At 38.0% G+C, this 22,377-nt stretch overlaps 1 protein-coding gene across 3 annotated transcripts in view; it reads right to left on the bottom strand.

The window, feature by feature from the left end:
• Positions 1 to 3,266, bottom strand: part of Dcn (decorin) — a 35,931-nt gene extending 32,665 nt beyond the window's left edge. The window contains exon 1 of one of the 3 annotated variants that reach the window (XM_076920058.1): positions 3,029 to 3,266. The gene's annotated coding sequence lies outside the window, so the exon portion shown is untranslated. Of the gene's footprint in view, positions 1 to 187; positions 334 to 1,378; positions 1,483 to 3,028 lie in introns of those variants that run through there. The other 2 variants (XM_076920060.1, XM_076920059.1) reach the window with 2 other exon arrangements.
• Between the last annotated feature and the right edge of the window lie 19,111 nt (positions 3,267 to 22,377).

Below are 22,377 nucleotides of genomic sequence, written 5' to 3'. Positions count from 1 at the left end.
CACCATTAGTTGACATCTTATGATCTGTCGATGATAACCGTGTTTCCTGAGTTGGATAAGAAGCCAGTCATTACTTGGTACCAATTGGTACTTAGAGCTACAATTCTCTGCATATTTTTCTCTCTCTCTCCCAAGACTTCACTTCGACCCCGACACTTAAGACATCCTTGCCATTTTGATTACCTACCTTTCTGAAGAAGTTTAAAGATTACATGAGATTCTGGGTTTCCTCCCCTGTGTCTGCTCACTCCTCAGAGCAGGATGCTGCCGCTTTTGTGATCTGAAGCACTATATCCTGACCTCTTTTAATGAATTTATCACATGTTATAATGTGTCTTTTGTGTTTACTCTGCCCTAATATTAGTGGATGTTCTCCCTCAGGGCGTGCCTTATTTTTCCTTGTTCTGCACCCATGCCTTGCACAATATTTTGAACGTAAGTGACTCAGCTACCATCAGTTTATTAACAAAGTGGTGCATTCTGTTTGCTCCAACAAACCAAACAAGTCGGATGTCTTAGAGCCCAAATTGTATATTCACAGCAAATTTCTAGTTATTTGGATATGAATTAAATAACACAACATGAGCAGTCTAAAGAGAGATCAAGCAACCTATTTCTGGACCGACATGACTTAAAATCCTTCTGAAGCTCTTGTAAGTAATCCTCAAACATTTCAGGCATTACTTTCAGACTCATGGTCTCAAGAAGAGCTGCATCGCTGCAAAGACAATGCTATTTTGGATATACTAGCTACTATTTCTCCACAGTAGCTTCTAAACAAAGAAAAGAAAACGACATCTTTGAATAAATAACAGAAGGTATATCCTTGAAGTTTTTTCCAGATCCACTAGGAAATAAACAAATGCTTTGAGATTAAAAAAAAAAATTCACCTTTCATTTTTAATTTACATTTAATACTGGAGTGTGTCTAAAACTGAACACTCCATCCAGAATTGTGATTTTTCAATTAAAAAGATCGTAAAAGATTGTGATTCACACAACTTCCCCAAGTTCAAGGAGAAGTGTCCTCCAGCAACTCAATCCCACTCAGTTACTGTGTTTCTCTTAAAGGGAGGTTATTGTTTAGGGATGTTTATTTGGATCGCAGCAAAGAAGAAGCCTTCTCTCTGTTTCACGTTAAAACACAATGTTTATGGTTCACCACAAGTTTGCTGGCCTTGCATATTTAATGCCTTGTAATTTTAGAAGAAGAAAAAAATTGAAGCAAAGTAATCTCAGATTTAATAAAGACTAAAAAGCGTTTCTGCAGATGTCTCTCTCCAGAGCAGACGTGCCTGGTGGCTTCCCTAATCAACCCTAAAAAGGAAATGTTGAGCACAGGCTCCGAGGAACACCATCATTATTTATATTTGTTTACCTTGTTAAAATAGTACAAATTCTCTGCTCAGTCTTCTTTTAGATTAAAGCTGGATACAGCCAGACTGCATACCACTTCAGTAACACATTCTCTCTCTCTCTCTCTCTCTCTCTCTCTCTCTCTCTCTCTCTCTCTCTCTCTCTCCTCCCCCCCCCGTGTGTGTGTGTGTGTGTGTGTGTGTGTGTGTGTGTGTGCATGTGAGCACGGTGTGTTTTTTCGAGCACAGTGTGCATGCATCTTTTTAAATTCTGTTATCCTCAAAAATCATGCTTATAAATTTTGATCAAAATCTTCTATGAAACTCCTTTTAAAATATTTTTTATAATACTCAAAGATCCAACATGTTTAGAGCAATTAACTTAAGATTTCTCTTAAGTGCCAATGCTTCTCAAGATTTCTTATGCTTTTTTTTTTAATTTTGTGATAAATAACAACTAAGACAGCAAAAAACAATTTACAAAGCAAAGAGGTTGTAACTAAAGTAACGCTTTTTATATCTCCTGGAAACTGTTTCTCTCAAATATTTGTAAAGCCAGCCTTATATTAATAATAGTTGTTTTAGTTCAGAAATGTCTCACTAAAAGTAATCAGTCTGGCCCCTAAATAACCTTCCTTTATTTAATTAGTTATTTCATCCAGGTTAACTTTTGTATACACATGCTTATATCATTGTTAGGTGTTTCAGAGTTAAAACTTAACACGTATGTATCAAGGGAATCTGTAAATACAGAGCGAAACTTAAATCCCTCATTATCAGGTGAATTCAAAACTTCAATAACATCAGAAATAATTGAAATATAAGCAATAAAGATGCATTTTCCATAAGCGAGAGCTACAATAAAACCCATGTTTCTTTTGGGAGGTCCTGCTAAAATAAACAGTTACGGGAAGAAAAAGCCACAGGCACAGAGATCACAGAGGCACACTTAACCAGTGGTCCTTTGCTTACTCTGCTTTAAGTTAAAATGAGAATCAACCCCCACCCTCACCTCATAGTGAATGCACCTCATAAGAATGGTTAATTTGCATTGAAAATATTGACAGGAACATTTATAGCCAAAGAGGTATGCAGCTGTATTATCTCAGATCTTTAACATAAGAAATATTTCCAATGTTCCTTTTCACTTTTCTGGTAATAATTCCTATTCATTTCTGATGTTGCAGAAGTAGACATTGTATTTCTATAACCAGAGACTTTACTTACTGAGGTTTTAAAGATTTGTGAAGTATGCAAGAACCCAGCACAAGAAGAAATCCTTAAATATCTAATTTAGGCATAGGCAATATGCTAGCTATGAATGCTTTTCTGCCAACAGTTTGTAAAGAGCAAAGCATTTCATCAGTACAAGTGCAAAAATATCAATATAGACAGTCATGGTGTTAGGTTACAAGTTTTTAATAAGCATATATGCAAGAACAGAAGAGAGAGCACAAAAACAATGCATTCAACCAGGTTTGTTTTTTTTTTTTAACCAGTACTTAACTTCTGTTTTCAAGCAATTCGTTTCTAATGTTGTATAAAGATTACTAAAAGTTTAGCACAACTTCTTTCTCGTTCCTTTTCCTCACCAGATATTTGCTTCTGCCCTCCACTTGATAGAAACTTTATTAGCCTGTAGCAGAGTTCAGGACAATTATTGAAAGCCATACCTTTTAATCCGGGTATTTGCCACAGGAGCCCTCAAAGCTGCGATGTAATTAACACTAACTATGCAGCCCAAGCAAAAGAGTTTGCAGGTGTGGAAAGGAGGAGGGGGGTGGTGCTGCTCTGTGACTGTCACTAGGTTGAAAACCTCCTGCTTCTACTCCATAGCACAGTTAAGAACTAAGGTTTCACTGAGTGAGCACACCCAGCTGACACCCACATTAGATCATATGGTAATGATACGTCTCTTGTATTGCAGCCAGAAACTTTATCGGCCCCCTTCTTTCTCCCCCTCCACGTTTGCTTTATCCCTTTTGCATCCGCCCAGCATTCCAAACTGCTTTTGTAGTCTAGTGGAGCCACTTGATTTGAAATTTGTCTTTTTGGTTTTTTTTTTTCTAAAACACTGTAACTGAGGAGTTTGTTTCCCCACCCCCAGCCCAGTCCAGTTTCCACTCTTTCCAGCCTTGTTTGTGAGTAGTATTTATTATCCTTCTGAAATGACATTTTCCCCCCCTTGGGTTAGAGATGTGTGGGTCTGGAAAATGGAGTGACATTAATCCTATAGCTGTTTTAAATGTGGTCTGCAGAGAAGACTGAATAGACATCTGAAGCTCAAGTGCTGTACAGTTCTCTGTGCATTTTGAATGCATTTCTCCGGTGCTCTGGGACAAAGCCAGAATTTAACCTGGAAAATATGTTGTTTATTACTTTCATTACCCATGGCTTAAGATGATTACAATATAATTTAGTTTGTAGGTTAAAAAAAAATGATTTATATAGATGGGTCCCTTATGTAATCAGGACTTTCTGTGGCTGTTTTTAAATTTCAGTAAATAGAAAAAAGAGAGAGAGAGAGAGAAAGAGAGAGAGAGAGAGAGAGAGAGAGAGAGAGAAGGAGAAGAAAGTGCAAATAGAGTAAGAGATGTTTATTCAAACAGTGAAGAAAGTTTTTGGAGATTTTATAATTCCATCTCTGGATGCTGTGGGTTGGTCGGCTTGCCTTCCCAGGTTCTGACTTGCATTTTTATGCCCAGGCCTCTAGGCTCTTATCAGGTGGGGACTTGAAATCACCATCTGTGGCAAAGAAGATCCTCCTTATTCTTCCTCTACCCACCTAAGTGCGTGCTTTGACAGGAAAATTTTTTTTTTAAGCTTTATGAAGTTGGAAGGAATTAAATTCTTGAGAGGAAATCTGAAGGAGGGGGAGGATGTAGCTAAACTTGTTTTGACTTCTTTCCCAAGTCTAACTGCCTGTCTTTTAACTCCTCATTCTGCACACCCCCTTCTTGCACTCAGTAACAACACACTGGGTTATTCTGGTGGTATAGAAAGAGGTAAGTCCAAGTCTTCCCTGACATTGGTGTAAAGACCGTGCATGACCTTTTTTCTGGCATAAATTTACTTTCTCCTCTGAATGTTTGAACGTTGCTTGTATTTATATGTTTCTTCTGACATGTGATAACCCTTTGCTCATATTACAATAACTTTATCTTATTTCCAAAGAACATACAGAGTCCCTATAACATAGCTACAATGGGCTACACTATGGTCATTGACTTTCTTAATCTCTGATTTGTTTCTTAGCAACACTAAACTTAACTCTAGTGATTCAGGACAAGTTATGGCGGCAGTCATTGCCTAATGTAGACTAAGACGTGAAGAAAGAAAAGGATTGGAAAAAAAGTAAAGTTGGCAAAAGGTAAGAAAAAAAACATATATAAATTAGTTTGAATTTTTACTAGTGGGACTATTAGGTTTAGGGTTCATATCCAAAGGGTTCTTCCCTTTGATGACAGTTTTAGGAATTGGAGCAACTCCCCTAATCTCCCTGAACTTCAGTTTCTGCACCAGTGGAATACATAGAAAACATAACTCAGTGGTTAGCCTTAGATGGAGCACAAAAGAAAACAATGCGTAGAAAAAAAAATTATTTCAACTCACCTTCAGTGTAAGCTCTCTGTAAACATTACTTTCTGTAATTTCCTGGTGCATTACATAGTGTACTATTGAGCCAGCCAAGGAGAATAGTTGCTCTTTCCATTTTGAAAATATAAAGTTTGAGGACCAGTGACCTGTCCATGCCCATGCAGCTAGTAAGAAGCAAAGCAAAAAGCAATCCCCAGCGATTCTCATTCTGAATCCAGGTTACAGAGCTGCATTACGTCATAAGGAGGGTAAACATAAGCACAGAGAGAGTTACCATTGAATATCTAAGATAATATGCCTTCTCTTCTTCAAAAGTGTACTGAAGTTCAATACTGGGACCTGAGAGGCAGCTTAGAAGACAAAGGTACTTACACCTCCTAGGCTGGCAATCTCTGTTGAACCTCTGGAAGCCAGGTAAAGAGGAAAGTAAAGAGTCAATGCCCCAACTACACATCACTCACACACACATATCACACATGCACACACACACACACACACACACACACACACACACACACACTTCAATCATTGTTATCATCACCCCAATTTTTTAAAAGTTTTAAAAAGTTGTAATAGTTCATAAACTCGTTTATAGACATGTAGAAACAAATGCTTTTATTATGTCATGCTTTTTTAAACTTAGTGACAACTTTTAAATTTCTACACATTTAACAAACTCCGTCTGATTTACTAACAGCTGTGGTTTAAGGGTTATGTCACATATATTGTTCTTTCTTTCTTTCTTTCTTTCTTTCTTTCTTTCTTTCTTTCTTTCTTTCTTTCTTTCTTTCTTTTGTGTGTGTGTGTGTGCAAGAACCTAGATCACCATACATATGCAGTTAAGTAAAAGCAAGATCAAGACCCCATCAATGGGTCTCATATGTCTGCATTGTAACATAAAGAGGGATTCAGAGGATGGAGACAGTGCTTTGTAGAGATAGCTTAAGCCCTCCACCCCCACCCCCACTCCCACCCCCACCCCCATCTGCAATGTTTGAGGGTTGGATTTCTTGAAACCCTGGGAATATAGATATGTGAAGAATTCCGGTTCAGAGTGAATACCACAGATGTTGCAAAAGCCACTCACATTGTGATCTCCACTGACAGCTCACCAGGAAGTACAAGTACAATCGCACTGCTGTCAAAGTCTATTCAGGTTTTCTCACCAAAATCATAGACAAGTATGTTAAGTCACACCCTGAACGTTACAGATCTGAAAAGTGTCAGAGCCCAGAAACTCCTCCAGACACCCTTTAATTTCTAAGAGGTTTGGAAGCAGGTGATTCTCTTCAGAAACCTGATGAGACTGTTTTTGAGACCAATACTCCAAAATGAAGTCAGGATTTGAGGGGATTCTGTCGCTGTAAACCTCAGCAACAAAGACGGAATTCCTTCTCAGCAAAGGATCATGGGTAGAGTGGGATGCAGGGACGCCTGAGATAAGCTACAGACAAAACAATGTGTGCACGGAATTGTCACTTTGGCTCTCTTCCTTTACATCTCCAACCCACAAGCATCGCCTTAGTGACACTTACACCTGGCACAAGTTTAGCTCCACTCTGTTCCACAGACATCCGGCATTTAAGATGTTGGAAGCCATTGTGCTGCCTCCTGGGTGAATGCAAATATAAGGTACTAAGATCCCTGTCTGACCCTTCTCCCAACAGCACATATACGCATATACACATATACACACCTTTAATCCCAGCATCTGGGAGGCAGAGGCAGGCAGATTTCTGAGTTCGAGGCCAACCTGGTCTACAGAGTGAGTTCCAGGACAGCCAGGGCTACACAGAGAAACCCTGTCTCAAAAATCTGAAGAAAAAAAAAAAAAAAAAAAAAGATATTCAAGTTCAAAAATGAAAACTGCAGAACTCTGTAGCCCAACAACTTTCAGGACTAACAGCTTTCAAAACACTGATATTATGTTCCAGTTGGAAGAATTTCTGCTTTAGGACTTCAGTTAGGTAAGCCTGAGTTGGATACAATATTCTACTTTGCTTTATTAATTACACAGCTTTCTTTATGCCTTAGATTTGGTTTTTGGAGATGCTAAGATACATTTATAAACATTTTATAAACCTTCACATGCTGCTGGTTAAGAGCCAGGGTAGAGAGGTGGGAGTGAGTGGGTGATGGGTATGGCAGCACCCTCATAGAAGCAGGAGGTAGGGAGATGGGATAGGGGGTTTCTGGAGGGGAAACTGGGAAAGCGGATAATATTTGGAATGTAAATAAATAAAATGTCCAATTTTTTAAAAAAAGAAAAAGAATCTTTACTTTGCGCTTGACACCGATACAGAGTAGCCCGGGACTGATGTAAATAGTGGATAAGAAAAGGTATAACAACACAGCCTTTCAGTGTGCCTCACGCCATCACTTAACTGGATGACTCCTCGGTGTTTAAGAACAACTCCTTTGTCAGTTTCTGTCAAAATATTTAGTTTTCTTTCTATACTACTAATCAATCAGTCTGTACTTGGACAGCAAATCAACATTTATTGAATAGCTGGAGAAGTCTAGGCAAGACATATAGGGAAGAAAATGTCTAGCAACCCATCCATCAATCAATGAATAAATAGTGACTAACGGACAGACAAAGGAAAAAGTAAACATCAATTTCAGTCCTGTGAGGGGCACAAGAAATGCAAAGAACAACTCAGAGGTCATGGCATTAAAGGAAAAATATATACTGCATAAAGAATTAAGAGACAAGGACTTATTTACATAACAGCATCTTAGTAGTATCAAGCCAGGAAACCTATAGATAAAGCACAGTTTCTGGAACAAATACAAATATGATGTAGTTAACAATAACTGTCTTGGCAAGCTAGAGGAGGGAGAAGGCGGAGATCATTTTATACTTGGGTAGTTAGATACCTGTTTATGGAGGACAAGGTAAGATTTGAGCTGAACCCTGAAAAGGAAATGGGTTTATTGAGGCAGGTAGAGCAGCACTCATAAAACCTTAAATGCAGAAAAGCAAAAGATGACACGTGATTGAATGGCAGTTTAATAGATGCTTTCTTTAAAAAGCCGGAGCTCTTTTATGATCCCTTGAATGCTCAAGAGTTGCCATGCATGTTCAATGCTTACAATCTTAAAGAGATAAGTGTGGGCAGAGCCACACTCCAGAAGGACCTTGAAGGTCTCCCATGACGCACTTGTCCAGGGAGTCATTCATTTCTTCAGCAAATATTCGGTTAGTGATTAACATCCTCCAGCTACTGTGGAGAAGCTAGAGTTTTATCAAAGGCACATGAAGGACATAATAACACAAGAAAAACTATCTCAGCAGGTCATAACTACCCAGTTTGTTCAGTGCAGGAAAACAGAGCTGAGCTTGAACTCCAATTGCAGGCCCTTGCTTTAGTCTTGGCAATAGTACCTTAGCAATAGTATAAGCAGGCCAGACATGAGGCTGCTTCTCAGGAAGCTGATATGACATGTTAAGATGAATATTTGCAGGGCTTATCATGTCAGGCTTTGTTGGCATTTAAAAAAAAACAAACAATACTTACATCCAATCATTGGACTGAAGTTGGAGAGCGCTATTGTTGAATTAGGGAAAGGATGGAAGAAGCAAATGAGGAGGGCGGCCCCATAGGAAGACCAGCAGTTTCAACTAACCTGGACTCCTGGGAGCTTCCAGAGATATCCAGAGATATTTTGTCTAGAGACAAAATTCTTAGTCTCAGAAGACTGTCCTTGCTTTAAATCAATTTACCTATTGGATAAACTTCCCTCACATTATGGAGACTTGTTTTTCTTGACATTAACTGACTGCAAATGTTAGTCATATTTTAAAAAGTATAATAGCCAGAAGCTGGAAAGAACCCAGATGTCCCTCAACAGAGGAATGGATACAAAAAATGTGGTACATTTACACAATGGAGTATTACTCAGCTATTAAAAATAATGAATTTGAGAAATTCTTAGGTAAATGGATGGAACTAGAAATTATCATCCTGAGTGAGTTAACCCAATTACAAACGAACACACATCGTATTTACTCACTGATAAGCAGATTCCAAGCCCAAAAGCTTGGAATATTGAAGACTCAACTCACAGACCACATGAAGCTCATAAAGAAGGAAGACCAAGTGTGGATGCCTCAGTCCTACTTAGAAGGAGTAACAAAAATACTCAAAGAAGCAAATATGGAAACAAAACGTGGGACAGAAACTGAAGGAGGGGCCATCAGGAGACCATTCCACCTGGGTATCCATCCCATGTACAGTCACCTGAGCTAGATACTGATGTGGATGGCTGGAAGTGCATGCTGACAAGAGCCTGATATAGCTGTCTCCTTAGAGGTCTCCCAGAGACTGACACATTCAGAGGATGATGCTCACAGCTAACCACTGATCTGATCAAGGGTTTCCCAATGGAGAAGTTAGAGAGAAGACTGAAGGAGCAGAAAGGGTTTGTGACCCCATGAGGAGAGCAACTATACCAACCAACCAGAACTCCCCAGGGTCTAAACCACCAGCCTGGGAGCACATAGGGAGGGACACATGACTTCAGCTGTATATGTAGGGGAGGATGGCCTAGTTGGGCATAGGTGGGAGAGGAGATTCTTGGTCCCATGAAGGACGAACACTGAGTGGGGGGTGGGGGGAATGTGAGAGGGAAAGTGGGGGTGGGGATAGGTGGGAGCACAGCCTCATAGAAGCATAAGGAGCGGGGATGGGATAGGAGGTTTCTGGGTGGTGGGGTGAAGTGGGGTAAGGGGATAAAATCTGAAATGTAAATATAATACAAAAAAAAGTATCTCTATAGGAGCAGGGCAACCCCATAGGAAGACTAGCAGCCTCAACTAACCCAGACCCCTGAAATCTCTCACACAATGAGCTACCAATCAGGCAGCATAAGTGAGACAGTCTAAGGCCCTGACACATATATAACAGAGGACTGCTTGGTCTGGCCTCAGTGGGAGAAGATGCAGCAAATCCTCAAAAAACTGGAGGCCCCGGGGAGGAGGGAGGCCTGGTGGGGGGTGGGGGGGGAGAGGGAAGAGCACAGTCTCTGGGTGGCAAGAGGGAGAAGATATGGAATGAGGAACTTTGGGAGGGAGGACCAAGAGGAGAGGCAACAGCTGAATTTTAAATAAATAAAATAATAAAATAATAATAATAATTCCAATGGAAGCTCGTGTTGGTCAGTTTTAAAAGTAAAAAGCTAATGTGTAAAATGTGTAAGGAGTCCATATTCTTCAGGGGCTTTATCTTTCCTAGTGCTTGCGCCATTGTGTCTTTCCTAGTGCTTGCACCATTCTGTCTTTCCTAGTGCTTTCGCCATTGTGTCATCTTTACTAGTGTTTGCACCATTCTGTTGATTGCAAAGAGTGACTGCTGTACTTGTGTTGACACGAATGAGAACATTAAATGGAGAACCACGATAACAGAAAAAGAATGAGTGTGTTGGCCAAAGCTCTTGACGCATGCAAAAATCCTAAGAAATTAACCAGTCTATATGGGTTCAGTTCTTAGAGCAGTAAAAACAATGTGTAGTCTCAAAAGTAGTGCTGGTTAGGCAGTATTGGGGCAATCATTCAGCCTGAGATACAGAACAGAAGGAAAGATGAAGAAAGGATTAACAAAAATCTTCATTCCCTCCACTAAATCCATCCCTGGGAAGGGACATTATTTGAATGAAGATTTCTCTTACTAACTTGTGGAAATGCAGATATTTCTCAGATGAGACTGCTTTTGTGACTATAGGTGTTAGAAATTAGTGTAAAATTAATGGAAAGAGGTAAAAGTCAGATATTGCCTAGAAGATAATATCCTGCCCCCCCATCATACCTATTCATAGATGAACTGACCTGTGCATTTGATAGCATTCAAAGAAAACAATTAGTCCCATGTAAATACTAATCTTGAGGCTAAGCATGGAAAATATGCAATAGAAGACTCTATAAAACCTGGCCTGGGGACAGTGCTCAGGGATAGAGTAGTTGCTTAGTGTATACAAGGTTACATGGGTTCAAAGTCCAACCTGATCACTAAATTTTTTTAATTACAATATATAATTATGGAAATCAACAAATATATTGTGTTTGGACATGTCTTTAACACATATTTCTTCTTCTTTGAATTATGCTATAGAGAGTTAGCAGCACGTAGGGGGTAAGGACTTAGACTCTGGGGCCAGGTTGACTGTAAGCATCTTCTCCATGACTGAGATGAACACTTTCATGTATGGATAAAAACGAATCAATAGTGTTAAAGAGGTCTAAACAACCCATAAGAGTTGACAAGCCTGCAAAGTCATGTCAAGTAAATGGTATTTTGTTTTGTTTTTTGTTTTTTGGGTTTTTTGTTTTTTTTTTTTTGGTTTTTTTTTTTTTTTTTTTTTACTGGACCAAGAATTTAAGGGATTGCTGTCTGCTCCTAGCCAGTCTTTCATACCCTCCCCTGAAAGCTAACAACCTGTTGACCTTGGAGCATTCAGATTCAGGTCATGTCTGCAGTGTGTGTTTAATTCAGGGCACCTATTTGGTCTGTAAATATTCTCCATTTACTTCACACTGTAGCCTAGGAAAAGTAAATGCCCCACTGTCAGAGCAGCCTTCCAGAGTTTACAAAGGCAAATGAATGAAAAATTTTATTCTAAAGTCAGTACTGTAAGATAATGATTTTATTGGGAAGCTTTCTCTGAAGCCCCCTGAGAGAGAGAGCTATCCCTTGGAATCAATTTGTGATGTCAATGGCAATAATGTACTCCTTGTCGTCTGCTTTATCAAGAGGCTTGCTTTAGTAATTTATGAGATGAGATTTTGATACAGATGGATAGTAACACGACAACATGAAACAATTACTCATTTGAATTCCGAATGTGTTTTTAGTTTGGAGACATTTCTGCATTTGTTTCAGATACCTGAGCAAATATTACCTCTTTGAAATTATGTGCCCATTTTTAAGAAGGCTGTATGAATGTATCATTTATAAAGGCACTACATCTCCAACATACAAGCTTACTTTTACAATTAGGAGCCTTGGGGACAACAAAAGACCCTTGGAGCATGATCACATTTGGCGTGGCTTTTCAGAGCTAAAACTCTTTGGTGCTTCCTTCATCAAAAAATTGGCTCCACATGAAACATCTTTCTTCCTGGAGGCCAGTTTCAGTCACTTCTCTAGCACTACTAATGGTCTTAGATAATTCAAAATCCAACTAGAAAGAGAGTGCTTAATTCTTCCCACAGGCCAAAAATCAAAGTGCTCTCAAAACACTCTCCAAGTCGGTGACTTTTTTACTGTCTGGAAGAGAGGAATGTTACTTGCCACATAGTGAATGCTGCTAAGAGAGTTTAGGAAATGGTGTTGAGATTCACTTTATCTTTAATTCCATTCTGTGTCTTCTCACATCTTTACTGTTACCAGCTAGCAATTAAAATAGGATGGTACCAGAATTATGTATGTCCACAAGCATTTAATGATGTTATTGAAAATCCGGTGCCTTTGAAATTGTGATTTTTTTTTTCTATTTTGTTTGAGTTCCTTTTATGGTAGCAAAAGACAAACAGCATAAATATCCCCATTTTATGCTTGAAGAGGCTGTGCTAGCAAGATAAAGACATCTCCAGCATCATGTATCATCAAGACATGTTTTTGGGGCTTTCCTCCACCAATGGGAACGGCACCAACACATTTCCTTCTCCCAGATGTTTGAAATCTCCATTCTACTTCTGTGTGGGTGAATTCACCTACTTAAGAACAAGCAACAAGATCCTAGTCAACTTTTAATCGGGGGATAAAAATTTTAATCTGGGGATAGAAAATTGCAATTTTCTAAGGCAGAAGCTAGATTTTCTTCTCAAAATTAAACAGGAAGAGGATGGAACACAAAAGTGCTGTCCTAAAAGAAATGAGTTCACATTCTACTGGTTCCGGGGCAGGGATTTCAAAAAAATATTCCTGAAGTCAGCCAGTAAACCCGAAAAGACCAGAAGACCTGGGAGCTTCCTGTCCTCGCACCAAAGGTGGAATTTAGAAGTGCTTATCAGTCTCTATGAAAATAAATAATAAAACAAATGTGATAATCCCAATGCATAGATTTCCGGTAGAAAACAACCCCTCAGTAAAGACTTAATGGTATTATATATGTGTTTATAAATTGCCTGTCACAGGCCAGCTGCTGCATACAGTAGACCTTGCTGACTCTACTTGCAGGTTGAATCTCTCTCCATTCTTTCCATACTGATAGCAGAACTTCAGGGATACACGGGTAGCTTCAGGACTATACCTGTTTTGTTTCAACAAATCTGCTAAAGAGGGAAAGAATGTATTTTATGGCTATGCAGAACAGCTAAACACTACAAAGTAAAAGCTTTAATCTTAGCCTCACTAGAAAAAAAATTTCACAAATTAGCCATTTTCTGAAAACAATACAGACCTATGCTTTCCTAAGAAAATAACATCTGTTAAGGCTTTAAAAAAATTTTTTTTAATACATTGAAATTATAAACAGAACACATAAATGTTTAATTCTAAATAAGAAATAATTTACATAGTTTATAAACTTTCTTAGAATAAAAGTCAGTGCCAGACAAAGTTGCTTTGGGAGAAAACAAATTACTTTTAGTTTCATTGTAAACATTTACTTTTTATTTTTATCTGTGTGTGCCTGTTTTGTTATGTATACCAGGTGCCTGCAGATTTCTGCAGAGAGCTATGGAGCCTCTCTAAATGGATACAGAGCAAGTTTTGATCCATCCCAGGCAAATTCTAGAAGCTTAACTCCGGTCCTCTCTAAGGACAGAAAGTGCTCTTAACCGGTGACCCGTCTTTATAGCTTCATTCGTCTCATTTTCAGAATCATAAGTTAGTTCACCTCAAACTCGGCTATGGCTGGTCGTCGGAGAATCCATTCTCTGTAAAGGTGTCTTTTTTGACCCTTATGGTATCTTTCCTTTCTACCAGGGATTAGCATTTAGTGAACTGAGTAAATTAAATGTTTCTTGCTTATTACCCTGTGTGACCTAAGGTTTTGCAAACCCAAAGCAAGACATTTGACTTTTCCATGTTTCATCCTTCAAGCCTCTAAATGACTGCATTCACAGGCAGCTGCCTGGTCCATTGGCACACCATCAAGTTCAACACTGATCCAAGCTGAATGTGGCTTTGGAGTGTTAATTTTGAACATCTCAGCTCTGGTTTTCCTGTCACATTCCAGAGCAGAGTCTTCAGCATCCACAACTGCTCAGAACGACCCTTAAATGACCCAGTCAGCTAGGTTGTAAAACGTCTCCGCCTGTTCTTCCTTTCCACCTCTCTACATCCAACCTGCATCTTCTTTATCACCACTACCATTTGGCCAAGAATTAAATGAGGCTGGAAATAAGAGTCAGCAGTTATGAGAATTCTTGCTCAGTTCCCAGAATCCACATCTGGCAGTTTAGATCCATCCGTAGCCCCAGCTCAAAGGGAAGAAATGTGTTCAAGACTCCATACTTACTCCACACCTGCCTATAAATGCACATACCTCCACACAGACACACATTCACATCATTAAAAACAAAATAAAATATGTCTTTAAAATTTCAGTTTATTTATTACCATCTTTAGCATATATCTCATCCTCTTAGTAATTTTAAATAAAAAGTCTAAAATGTCATTTTATGGAAGTTGTATTTTCTGCCATGATTTTTTTTTTTTTTTTTTTTTGAGATAGGGCCAGCCACCCAACTCAAAAACATTAACCCAGAATTGCTCCTATCTAAAGGAAATACAGAGACAAAGAGTGGAGCAGAGACTGAAGAAAAGGCTATCCAGAGGCTTCCTCACCTAGGGATCCATCCCATATGGAGACATGAAAACCGGACACTATCCTGGATGCCAGGAAGTGCTTGCTGACAGGCGCCTGACCAATACAGAGGTGGATACTCACAACCAACCATCAGACTGAACACAGGGGACCCTAATGGAGGAGTTAAGGGAAGGACTGAAAGAACTGAAGGGGCTTGCAACCCCATAGGAAGAACAACAATACAAACCAACCCCCAGAGCTCTCAAGGACTAAACCACCAACCAAGGAGTACACACGGAGTGACCCATGGCTCCAGCCGCATATGTAGCAGAGGATGGCCTAATCTGGCATCAGTGGGAGGGAAGACCCTTGGTCCTATGAAGGCTTGATGCCTCAGCATAAGGGAATTTTAGGATGGTGAGGCAGGAGTAGGTGGGTGGAGGAGCACCCTCATAGAAGGAGGGGGGAGAAACTGGGAAGGGGGATAACATTTGAAATGTAAATAAACAAAATAACCAATAAAAATAAGAAAAAGTACGTAATTATCGTAATTGCATTTAACTCACAGTTTCTAAGACCAACTTCCAAGATGATACTTAACTCATAAAAATTTTAGGCATGTAGACACATGGAAGAATTTCATCTGAAATACCTTTAATTGTTTGTTTGCCTCATATCAAGCATCATTCTCTACACTTGGGTGGTCAGGCAAAACTGTTTTCAATGTCATAAGGAATTCACAGCTCTGTCAATTTGAAGGCTAAAGGAACCTTGCACCCTCTGTCCTATACTTTCTCTGTATCCCCAGATAATTGATCAAATAGACCCTACAAAGTGAAATTATTTCAAACATGGTTGGATGTGTCCAACATATAATGCTTCCCTGGAAGATTTTCTCAGTTTGTGCAATGTTTCATTCTGAGAATCTCTAGTCTCATATTTTTCTTGATACTTTGGACTCTTAAGCTCATGGAGACTCCTTCATGGTGAGTTCACAATGAAGCAGGCTCTGGGATAATACTATCTGATAGGAGGTCAACTGGGGAAAAGTTTAGAAATAGCATTTATTATGGAGCAAGGAAAATGGTATCAGAAGATACTGTATTCCATCGACATCATTGAGCCCCAGCAGAAGCCAGGAAACTTTGAAGTTCAGAGATATTTAGGGGTGACTTGAATGTATAAGAGAAACTTACCCTTGGTGGCCCATCAACCTGACAATGTGTAAGACACCCTGAGGAAAGGGTTAGTGTCTTGCACAAGGGAACTCTCTTCATCCAAGGGATAAAGCTGTGAAAACTCCTAGGTAAAAGTTCTAGCATCTGGAGAACTGTCATGAAATTGAAGACAGAATTTGATACTGACATCCATCATTAGAGCCCCCTGTGCTGTCATGTGGAAAACATGGAACCAAACTTTCCCAGACATAACTTTCATAGTACTTTCTGTTGTTGTGAAAACGTCCTTGTCATTCTTGGTCTCTTCAAATCCAAGCTGAAAAGAGGCAAGCACCAGGCCTTTCAACAGGTTGTCTCTGATATCAGGCATAAAAGCTATACAGATATTCAACGATGGTTTGCATAATAATCAAACTAAAAGTAAGCAAGCATGTAAAACCTGAAAACTTGCCATGAGTATAAAAGCTCTTAGTCAAAGTACACGGTAATTTCTAGATATGGCAGAGTACACATGCAATCCCAGGACTTAGGAGGTAGAGGCAGAAGGATGGTAAATCTGAGGTGAATGTGATAGTACAAACGGAAAATGCATTGCACTGAACAGTACTTTGTTATGAAGCATGTCAACCATACCACTTGAAAAAGATAAAAAAAAAAAAAAAAAAAAAAAAAAAAAAAACTTCTGCAAATCTCCCCTTAACTACAGCCACATGAATATGAATATATATGTGTGTGTGTGTGTACCATTAAGGAAAAATATGACTCTTTGCCTTGATTAATTACATTTATAATCACACATACAGTAATTAAAAGAATCTACAAAAATAGATGAATCATGTCAGCTTTATAATGCAATTGCAAATAGATACAATTTAAGAATACTTCATTTCCTAATTTGAAGCTGAAGCTGTTGGTTTCAGATATTTCTTTTATACATGTATTTATGCCGTACATTTTCCACAACCCCAGTTTTACTACATTGTATGGGTTTTGATAAGCTGAATTTACATTTTCATTTAATTCATGTACTTCAACATTTTTTGAGGCGGCCTCTGTGATCCAAATACTATTTAAAAGTATGTTGTCTAATTTCAAATATGTGAATTAGCTATCTTCCTATTTTATTTCTATTTCAGTACTGTTGAGACCTAGAACATTTTTCAATGGTGCCTGTACTTTTAGATGAGGTAAGGCTTTCTTAGTGTGCCTGAATGTGATCAGTCTTGCTAAATGGTAATGTGATCCCAATAACTTGTGTTGTTGTTGGCTATTGTCTTCCATGAATGTCAGTTAGATCAGACTGATTGATAGTAATTTGGAGACTAAGTACAATTGAATATTTTGCCAGATGTTCTCCCAGTGACTACAAGAGAAACCTGAAAACTATCAACTACACAATGGATTATCTTTTACACTTTCAAATTTGATAATCCTGTGCTCCAAGCTTATTGGCAGTGTTTTTACACAGTACTATGCACATTTACTAGAAATTAAAACTCACTCCTTCACCAATATGTAGTATATCATTTTCCCATAGTGTTCTTGTTCTGAAGTATTGTGTGTGACATGTGTTAGGGTTCATGGGCATGTGGGTCATGTTGAGTTTATAGAGGTGAGAAGAAAACTTTGAGAAGTATATATTCTCTTTCTACTATGATTGTATGACTAGAACAAGATCATCAGACTTGTATGAAGATACCCTCTTGTTATCCCAAGTAAGAATTATGCTAGTCTATTAAAGCAGTAGTACTAGTTTCTCTTCTAAGATGCATGACGTCATTTGCCACATTGTTATGTTTCTAAAACTAGGCATGATAGTGCTCTTAGAAAGCTACTGGTTCCCACTAAGACATGAGTGATACAATTGTACCTTTAGAATATCTAGCCATGCTGGTCAGTGTTGTTATTCATAGCTCTCCAAAATTACTGTTCTGTTGCTTTGAAGACAAGTCATCATGACCAAGGCAACTATTATAAGAAAAAGCATTTGATTGGGAATTCGCTTATAGTTTCGTAGATTTAGTTCATCATCATCATGACAGGGAGCATTGGTAGCATGGATGCAAGAGCTAGGGCAGTAGCTGAGAGTTATTTCCAGATATGTAGGGATGTTATTTTGAAACCTCAAAGCCTATTCTGCAGTGACATGTTTCCTCCAACGAGGTCACACCTCTTAATTCTAATCCTTGTAAAAAAAAAAAAATATGGCTACTGTGGTGGTTTGAGCATGCTTGGCATAGGGTGTGGCACTATTAGGAGGTGTGGCCTTGTTGGAGTGGGTGTGACATTGTAAGAAAAAAGTGTGTCACTGTGGGGGTGAACAATGAGACCCTCCTCCTAAACACAGGAGAGTCAGTCTTCTAGTGCTCTTTAGATAAAGATGTAGAACTCTCAGCTCCTCCTGTATCATGCCTGCCTGGACACTACCTGGTACCATCTTAGACTAACTCATCATAGTCACTATTTTATTCTTGTGAACAGATACCATGACCAAAGAAAGAGGTCTTTGTGGCTCTCTGTGGATATTAATATGTTTTTAATATTTCTGTAAAACATATCATTGCATAGGGATCGAACTGATGACAATTTATGCTAGTTGGTTCTCTCCTTCCACCATGTGTGGTCCGAAGATCAAATTGAGACCATAAGGTTTGGCAGCAAGAGCTTTATGTCCGACCAGAAAACATAAACAGTTCTTAATAGAATTTTGCTTCAGTTCATATAAAGAAAATTACTAAACTCTAGTCTTTCTTGACTCCCAGCTGTTATAATTCTTCTATACCACATTCAACAAGTTTCTGAATCTTGGGGTGGGCACATTGACATAGAGGTCCTCTTTATATATGTTGCTCAAATATTTTATTTATTTAATTATTTTTCTATGTTCTGAGATTATATTATAATTAAATAATTCCCCCCTTCTTTTCTTTTTTCCAACCCCCCCCCATGGATATTTCTTTGCCCTCATTCAAATTCATGGCCTCTTCATTTATTAGTTAGTTTTATATATTATATATTCCTAAATACATAGATAAAACCTGCTCAGCCTGTATAAACTTACTTACATATTCAGCTCTCTCCATTTGTTTTGGATAACTAATTGGTCTACTCTTTCCTGGGGAAAACTATTTCTCCCACTGGCAGCATGCATTCCTATGTGCCTGTAGTTCTTAGTGGAGTCTAAGTCTGTTTTATCACATTTATTAAACCATAATGATCCCAAATCTCTGTCCTCATTTCCTCACATAAATGTAGTCTTCTCTCATCATTAAGGAATTTTCTCTTTACAACAAATGGCAAATATTAGCGAAAACTACAGCCTATTATAATGCAGAGTTGTAGAGCCCAGTCCCAATGGACACATTTATAAAACAATTCCTGAAGAGGGAGGAAACAGACTGTTCGAGCCAGAAGTCAGGGTGTATGCTGTGAGATTCTGTCTTCTAGTGCTGTCAGAAGCTACACCCATGGAGTCTCACGAACAAGGATGACAAAGTAGTCATCTAATTTCTCCATCAACTGAACACTTAACAATGAATCACAGAGTCATATAGTTTATTTAACTGAAAAATGTTTTTGCTATTTAAAACTATGTATCTTAACCTGAGTTCTTTCACTTAAAAAAATATTACTAATCTGGTCATTTGAATGAGGCTTAGGGTTCCCATTTTACAGAATTCACTCCTATCCAATGAAAAAAAACTTCAGATGATGATGTATATACTTGATATTTATACTTCCTTGCTGAGATGCAGCTCAAATGACTGCGGACGTTAATGCTTATTACATGTAAGTATAATAATTAACATTTTACCTTACAGAACCACATATGTCTGTGATTATCTTCCTATACAAAATTAAAGCAAACTATATTACCTCAAATATGAGATTAATGTCACGTTCATGCTTAGGTCTTCAGATTCTTCTTTTAAGTTGTTCTTAGATGTTCTTGGGAAACACCACTTATATGAAACAATTTGGGGTTCTCAAATGTGTTGACCACAGTGTTTTATGTCACTTGGTTCATGCCTATAGTAAGTTTTTCATAAATGCTTAAAATACCCTTATATTTAATAAAATATGTAATATTGTGCAGAGATAGTGATAAATTTGAGATTTGCAATACTATAAATGTCAAACGTAGTTCCACGTGGTTCTGCTACATCTTGCCTAAATGAAAGCCCTGACTATCATACATTAAATACACAAGGGAAAATGAAAAGTGTGCAATGACTAGTTTTTTCTGGTCTTAACATGATTTCTGTAACAACAGCTAGGTTAAGAAAACTTATTATATAGTTCTGAACAATCATAAATGTTGGTTCAATGATCCCAAATTTCTTAACACTTGATTACCTTTTTATAGTATCTGTACTCTTCCTAAGTAATTATTGACTAAACCTGGTTTATATCCTGAAGAAATTTATTTTTAATATTTGTGTAAGAAATATAGTTATGAATCATGTAGGCACATAATTTATGTATTCAGAATGATCTATTAATGTGTGTTTTTACTTGCATTAAATTATTTCATGGTGTTAGTTGCAAATTTTACCTAACTACTTCTTCTTTGGTTGACATACAAACACAGAATTTTTTAATTTATAGTGTGGGCAAATATTAAAATTCAGAAGTTATTATTTTTATTCCAAAAGAAAAAGAATATTGGCTTGAGAAAAGTGATTTATTTGCCCTATGAAAATTTTTAATAAGAAATGAAAATGCAATATGCATAAAACAACTTCAACAATAAATTAAATATTATTTATTTAAAGATTTATTTCTTCTAAGTCTAATCATTCTCACAGTAATTCATACAGAGCAGAATCTGCTGATGGCTGTTAATACATAGTTTTTATGACATGGCCATACAAACCTGCAGATTTTGAGCAAGAGGAGTTACAGAGAAAAGAATGTGAAGCAAAAATGTGGTTGTATTTATGATTTATCTATTTGTATTCAGTCAGGCATTAAAGGAGAAATATAGTCTTTTTGTTAACCATTTTTATTATGAATTATAGGTTCATCACTTCACTTCTGAGAGACCATGGATATGTTTTTCCCTAATACATGGTCTGTAAAATTATGTTCAAAGTAAGGAAAAACAAGTATCCTAATTAAACTATTATGGGGCTTTCACTATTAGATAAGTAACACAATGTGTTTGAACACTTTAGTTCATTAATCAACCTCCCAACACATAAAGAATATGGAGGGCCTGGCAGTTATGGTGCATGCATTTGATGCCAACACCTGGGAGGCAACGACAGGTGGATCTCTGAGTTCAAGGCCAACCCGGTCTACAGAGTGTGTTCCAGGACAGCCAAAGCTTCACAGAGAAACCCAGGAATCCTATCTCAAAAAAAAAAAAAAAAATCAAAACACACAGGAATATGAATATTTTAAAAATTGTATATGCCATTTATAATTAGAGTGTGTCAAGACTATCAAAATCTCTTTATGGTACGTCTCTTTGAGCATCAGATACTTTTCTTTTGTTTTGATTTTTTTGTTGTTGTTGTTTCTTATCACTACTTTATCCCAGTTTCAAAAATCAATGCATCTGCCGCATAGTGTGCACATGTGCACTGAAATTAGTGAATCATTGAAAGGAAACAGAGAATAAGAGCCAGAAGGAGACAGTTGGCACTGTCTTCTTATTTGAAACTGGCTGAAGGAAATGTATGCTTCCATGGTTATAGAGATGGCAGCCACCTGAATAAACATGTCCTTTCTAAGAGAATGTCTTTCTACAATTTGGCACCATTTTAAACTACAGGATTTTAAAATAAGATTCTTATATAAAATATACCAATTTGAGATATTTTTCTAAATCTTTAACAAGACTACAATGTCTAAATATACCCCTCCCCTCGACACACATGATTTAGCTTCTTGAAATGCATACTCTTTATCTTTCACTAATATTTTATGTAATATTATGAGTTACATATACAGCATCCTTTCTGGAAATATGCAGTCTTTGCCTTTAACTAGTACTTTATGTGATGTTATGGGTTATATATGAAGCATCCTCTGAATGGCACATAATTGATAGTTTGATCCAGGTCTGGTGGAGCTACAGGGAAGTGACTGAGGTATGAGGGCACTAACTTCATTACTGGATCAATCTGTTGATGGACAAACAGGAGGGAGAATGGGAATGGAGAAAATAAATCATTGGGAGTGTGCCTTAGGAAAGGTGTGTGCTGTCTCTAGCTCTGCTCTGTTTACTGGTGCTCCTGAGGCCATGAGATGGTTCAAGTTTCATAAAAAGGAAGCCAGCCAGCCATGGACCAAAACATCTGAAACCATAAGTCAAAGTGAGTCCTTTCTCCTTTTAAATTATTTGTCACATATTTTTTTTGTGTGTGAAAACACGTTGTGCTTAGGACACATTGCTGGCTAGGTTTAGCTCTCTCTTCTATTCATAAGTGACTACAAATGAGACAGCTCCTACACTGCCCACAGGCACGCAGAAACTTGGTACAAAG

The sequence above is a fragment of the Arvicanthis niloticus genome, chromosome 22, assembly GCF_011762505.2.
Source record: "Arvicanthis niloticus isolate mArvNil1 chromosome 22, mArvNil1.pat.X, whole genome shotgun sequence".
Lineage (NCBI taxonomy): Eukaryota > Metazoa > Chordata > Mammalia > Rodentia > Muridae > Arvicanthis > Arvicanthis niloticus.
The sequence above is the reverse complement of the archived record's forward strand: the minus strand, read 5'-3'. Positions and strand labels throughout refer to the sequence as shown.